This window comes from Python bivittatus, unplaced genomic scaffold (genome assembly GCF_059951505.1).
Source record: "Python bivittatus isolate LINGU-HERP-01145 unplaced genomic scaffold, Pbiv_v1 ctg000690_np1212, whole genome shotgun sequence".
In the NCBI taxonomy this organism is placed as follows: Eukaryota; Metazoa; Chordata; class Lepidosauria; order Squamata; family Pythonidae; genus Python; species Python bivittatus.
The window spans coordinates 478,940-485,243 of record NW_028277096.1 but is presented as its reverse complement, the minus strand read 5'-3'; the positions used below and the strand labels follow the sequence as shown (position 1 = coordinate 485,243).

Below are 6,304 nucleotides of genomic sequence, written 5' to 3'. Positions count from 1 at the left end.
AGTCTGTGTTGCTCTGCCTATTCGTGCCGTGGTTTCTCTGAACTTGCGATCCTGTCAACGTCTACATGGGAATAAACTCTGGAATAGGATTTTTAGTGTCCTCTTTTTTTTAACAAGAGGGAGACAATTTGTGACTCGTGCAGCCTGTATTATAAATGTGTGTGGCCACCGGAACCTCTCTCTGATTTCTGCTAAATGTTGGCATGTTGTCAAAAATAGTTCCCTCTTAAATGAAAATCCCACAAACACCCAAACGGTTTTGTCAGCATCTGAACAAACATGTTCTTCAAAAATCTCAAAATCCCTAAAAAGAATGCAAGAAAAACCCCACATAGGTAATGAAGCTCCATCTGCTCCATCTTATTGCTCTGACCATTGCCCTTCTTGACAACCCCCTCCCCCAAGACTCCTCCTCCTATAAATATATGCTCTTATCTTCCTGCAATAAATGCATAACATTTCTTCTATGTTAAGCTTCAGACTATGTATTTTCCCTAGGAATAAGCACTGTTGAACTCAGTTGGATTCCTGAATTTACACATCCTTGTCAAAGTACAGTTCTAAGCAGATCAGTTCAGACATGATACCAGTTGAATTTAGCATACAGTAATACATTCCTAGGTAAACATGAATGGGACTGCAGTTTCACAACAATCTTATAAAACTGGGCTGTGAGACAATGGCTTCCCAAGGTCATCCTGTCTGTTGCCCAGCTGAAAAGAGCAGCTGGCTGGGGAATTCTGGGAGTTGAAGTCCACACATCTTAAAGTTGCCAAGGTTGAGAAACACTGGAATAGAGGATTAGATCCCAGATCTTTTGAGTTCTAGTCCAACCATATTGGAGGGTTCCTAAATTCAGTGGTCCATTACCTGTTGAAGGTGTTTTTGTGCACTTAGGCCCCTTTTATTAGGACTAACCAACATGTCACAAAAGAAAAAAAAAAGTTCCCAATTAGACCTTTCTTCATCAGACTGAATGTTGCCCCAGACACAGCTTCGGTCTTTACACCACTGCTGAGTGAAGCTTTCATTGCACAATTGCCTTGGCTGAAACGAGATTTTACAAGGACCTGAACAACTTCCTTCTACTGCAAAGGAAAACTTGGGGAGTGGCATACGATTTGGATAATATAAGGAGCAGTTTTCTATACTTTAGCCTTTTCTGCCTAACCAAGGAGAACCTGTGGTTTTGTTTAAGGCTAGAGCAGAGATGCCCAGCCTGAGGTTTCAGGGGGCTCCTAAAGATGCCACCTATTTAAAATTATGATAGACGGGGAATTATTAAATCCAACAGCAATAAGCAAGTTAACTATTCAATTCATTTAATTTAAATTAAAATGTAATAACATTTAGTTTTTGTCCTAATCACAACCACTTTTATGTCCTGGCTCCTCCTAGTTTTTGGAGTGTAGTCTCTGGCTTGCTACCTAACAGATAAGTGAAAAGTCCTTAGATTATTACTTTAAAAACAAAACAAAACATGGAGTCAGCTGTTGTTCCTTTGTACCAAAATCTTAGGTATAACCCAATGCCTGCAAAAACCGTGTATAAGTTCATTCAGCTTGCAGTCTGCATCTCCCTACAGTTTGAGGGAACTTCAAATAATGCTTGCTCAGTGGCCTGGTTCATGCATCCTGCTGTGCCATCATGCACTGTCTGCTTTTAGTTTAGCAATGATGTGTGAACCACAAGGACACTATGGCTTTGTTCCATCAATGACGCAAAAGCATGAGTATGGATTTTGTAATATTATCCCCCAATCCATTTGCCTGGTGCCTCTTCTATTAACTATTAAGATCCAGATTCAATCAACTCTGCCTTCCTTTGACTGGGAATTGCTTTATTGTTTTTTTGCTGCTCTCTATTGTGCTGTTTGGTCTCTTCTTATCTTCTTGTTATCTTACAGTTTTACAACATCAGCCACCTTGTGAGACTGATACTCTAAAAGACACCATATCAGATAAGCATATAAGCCAGCCAAAGGGCAGCATGGCTCGTGATCTCTTAGACCCTGTTTATGATTTCCCAGAGGCTGAGCCATCCAGAAGTTTGCTACCGAGCTGTAATTTTTCATGTGGCTGAAGGAAAAGTATATTAAACACAGGGAGTAATCATGGGAATTATATTTAGTTGAATTTAAATGAAATTAAATTAAAAATACTTTTTGTCCTGGCTTTGTACCCATTTTGTAGTAAGGCCACCAGCATGCCTGTCAAAGTGCAGATGTAGCCAGGGGTTTGAAGAAATGCATCTTTTAAAATAAAATATGGTTTAATTCTAAATAGACGTGTTGTGTGGGGTAATAATGGTGCTAAGCCACAATGTAGCTTGTTTAGATCTAGCTTAACAATTTATGTCAACATGTTAAATTCTACCTTTATGATGTGGAAGCTATGAATTAAAGCTTAGCATGTTGTATGAACCTAGCCAATTGTTAACAATTTATGTTGCCACAACAATGGGTGGGTGACACTTTCCTCCTATTCTTGAGATGAGGCAGGAAGAACATGTGTTGATATAAATAGCACTGAATCCACAGCCTACCTTTTTCTGGACCTCAGCAATGAGGATGGACATACTGCTGTCCCTACACCATACAATGTGGAGTAGGTTCAGGGCAATCATTTGTGGCTTCCCTCCCATCCTTGTCATCTACCTGTGGGAAAACCAATGACCAATCACTCCCCAAATGAGCGTGGGGTTGGCTTGGCTGTTCAAGCCATCATTTTTATTATTTATTTAATTTTGCCTTACTTTGCAACTAGACTTTCATTGTAGATAAATTGTTGACTTCAGTTTTGCTGGAAAGGGAGGCTTACAGCCTCTGAACTGATGGGACCTGTGAGTCACATGGGGAGTAGGTGACCTATTGCACTGAGCATCTTCTCTTCCATGGGAAAAAGCAGCTCTTTGTGTGGACGGTCCCCCGTCTCAGACAAGCCCTGAACTGGAAGGCTGTGCTGCTGGAATAGTCCCTTCTTTTCCTCTGGGAGCTGGAAATATCATGGTTTTTTTAAAGTTCTAAGAACATCAACTTCTTTAAGAAAATCTATTCTGTGATTTCCAGCCCCCAGGAGAACAGAATTGTCACAGTGAAAGTAACCGCTGGTGAATTATGAGGAAGGAGAAGTGCCACATGGGAACCTCTGAGGGCTTCCCCAGTTGCCAAAGGCCTGGTGTTTGTCCTTGTCAAATGGTTGGTAGGGTTGTCTTCACCCTGCAGCAAGCCAGATGTATGGATGAGCCATTAATGGAGGGATCCCCAACCTTTTCCAACAGTGGCTACATTTGGGATTTTGGGAGATTGTTGTGGGTGCTTTTGCTATCACAGGGAGAGGGGTTGTCCATTGAAAAAAACATGGCCAGTCATAAAAAGAAAGTGAGGTGGGGCATAGACCCAGCAGAGAGAAGTCCACGAGCACTTTATTGGGGAATCCATTCTTAGTGCAATGCACCAGGCCTATTTTCTTACTTTGCTTTGGAGTCTTTATATTTCATACATATTTTTTGCCAACTTTTAGCGCAGATAAAAAAAAAAAAAAGAACTCCTGAACCTGTAGGTAATCAATGTCCAATATGTAAGAATGTAAATTGGATCCTAAGTATCAAACAAGGGTCTCTGATTTCAATGGATAAGATGAAGGAAGCTTCTAGTTAGCCTGGGACAGGACTACAGGGCCACATTCATACTCATATTCATCTGAACTGAAGCAGCCCAAGAAAGATGTCGTGCAAGTATGCATGTCCTGTTAACCCCGCCCAACATCTGCAGAACATTTGAAACAGGAATAGAGCTCGCATGACATGTTCAAGCAGCTGTTCCTACCAGTTACTTCTGCAAAAATGTATTAGGCATGATTGGGCTCTAGATAAAGGATCAAGGGAAGACAGATTCCCAAGAGATAACTCAATTAGGTTGTTTTTAAAGCAGAATTTGGATTTTCAAACACAGTAAAACCATTTTGAACTTTCATGCCTTTTTAGTTAATTGTCCTGACACCATGCTTCTATAGGAACTGGTTTTGCTTTCAAATTGCTAATGGATCATATGATTTCTTGACAAGGTGACTAATTAGGCAGGGGGCCCATGGCAGCCAAATCATACTGGATAATGGTTTATTTCCAGTCTATAAACAGTGTCAGCTGCTGATCTATGCAGATGTTAAATAGGAATGGAGAGAGAGTCAATAATGTGGAGAGCTCAGGCTGGTTGCTGGTTTTGCTCTGCAGCTGGTAACCTAATTTTAGACCAAGCAATTGTATTGCTGATGCTGGTTCCCATTTTCAAAGGAAACTTTCGAAGGAAGAACTGCACTAATAGAAGTTGATTAGTTATTTTAGGTAGTTCGCTTAAATGTGGTACAGAGAGTGAGTCTGGTTTGCAATAGCTGGACTTTTCTTGCTGCCCTAGGCCAGTGTTGTCCAAACTTGGCCACTTTAAGATGAGTGGACTTCAACTCCCAGAATTCCCCAGCCAGCCATGCTGGCTGGGGAATTCTCGGAGTTGAAGTCCACTCATCTTAAAGTGGCCAAGTTTGGACAACACTGGCCTAGGCAGATGGGAGCTAATTCTATCGCCTAGAGTTTAGATTGGGATTTTGTGAAATGATATGGTTGTGAGTTGTCTCCTAGACCTAAAATAGATGATTTTATTAACCCAAGGATTTGATCCATTAATCCATGGGATGCATGTGGCCCAGATTTTCTTTTCTTTTTGACAGTTTTCAGAACTTAAAAAAAAATTGGAGATATAATTTTTCAATGGCAAAAAACGGAACAAAAGGTTTGCAAGGCTCAAAAAAGGTTTAAAAACCAACTACCCTAAACATACCTAATCTTTGAAAACAGCTCCCTAGAACAATGTTTCTTAACCTTGATAACTTTAAGATGTGTGGACTTCAACTCCCAGAATTCCCAGCCAACATCTTAAAGTTGTCAAGGTTGAGAAATGCTGCCCTAGAAACTCCAGCCCCACCCACTTGGGTGATGTCATTGCATCATGGCATACCCCCAATGGCCCATCATTACTTCCCCAAAAGTACTGTCTTGTACCCCTAAAGATTGTCTACCCTAATGATACCCTTGACTTATTCATTCCCCAGTAGGGTGTTGGTAACATAAAAAAGTTCACAGCTATTGTTACATTTTCTTTTAAGTTGTACAGTTTTGAACTTAGGCTACAGTGTTTCAGAGAATTACAAGTCAAAACAAGTAACACCACACCAATATCTTAGTCTTCAGAAGTAAGACCTAGTAACTAGTTCACATATCACCCCAAGCTGTAGTGCGGTTTGTCTGAGTTTGGCTAAGCCACTGCAGCTTGAAAATCAGCCAGATTGAGAATTATGTCAGACACTTTGGATTTTTTAAAGTTTGCTTTCTGTCCGCTTCCATTCTCTAGTGGACTCACTTTTTTTCTACCTTTTTTAATTTGCTAGGCTTCTGTTTTCTCTTCTGTAGGGTTACTATATCTGGAACTATAATTCTCATATAGAATCACTAGATGACAGTGAAGAATTAGGGCTTCTGTTTGTGCCATCTTGTGATCATATGGATTTTTGCAATCCAGATATGGTAGCCTATTAATGTGGTCCTGTCACTGTTATCACTCACCCTTTACCCCTGTGCTTTGTCTGAATCGATGGACAGCCTGGGCCGGAAGTTTTTTTGGGTCAAACTCAGGAGTAGACCATTTCATATTAAAGTTAGGCCAGGTCAAGAAAAAGATCCCTCAGGGATTTCAGGAATGCTATTTTATTGTATGGTACAATAACAGAATCTTGAAAATCTGTCCAAGTTTCTTTCTGTCTCATCTTCTCATCTGTTTCAATTCTGAAATAGTATCCTACTGTTAAATTGGAGAGCACTTTGTAACAGCTTGCTTAATAATCTTGTAAGCAGGTTACTATATGGCTGTTTGTAGCACATATTGTAAAAAAATAATCCTACTCTCTTCCTACCTTAAAACAAAGGGAGCAAAGGGGTATGACCAAATGTCATGTGAAATTATAGGAAACAACACAATGAACAGTAGAGAAATGATCATAAATCCTATAAATATTAGCTCTGGGAAGTACTTGCTCTATAAACTGCAGAGTATCACTGCTAATTTTATAAACAAAAGGAATGGGAAGCAATGTGCATACTGAGAAGGTGAAGGATTGTTGGTATTTTGAAATATTTGTATTGGATCCAACATGGCATTTATTACTGTAGACCCACTGAAAGAATGGAACTGAAGTTAGTAGTTGAATCCTATTGATTTCAGGAAGTCTACTTGAAGCACAGCTAAGATGCTTTCCAA

The 6,304-nt window shown here is 40.0% G+C and overlaps 1 long non-coding RNA gene across 1 annotated transcript in view; it reads left to right on the top strand.

Annotated features, from left to right (window-relative positions):
- Window positions 1-6,304, top strand: part of LOC148214353 (uncharacterized) — a 77,316-nt gene that overhangs the window by 452 nt on the left and 70,560 nt on the right. The gene's annotated exons all lie outside the window — the stretch shown is intronic.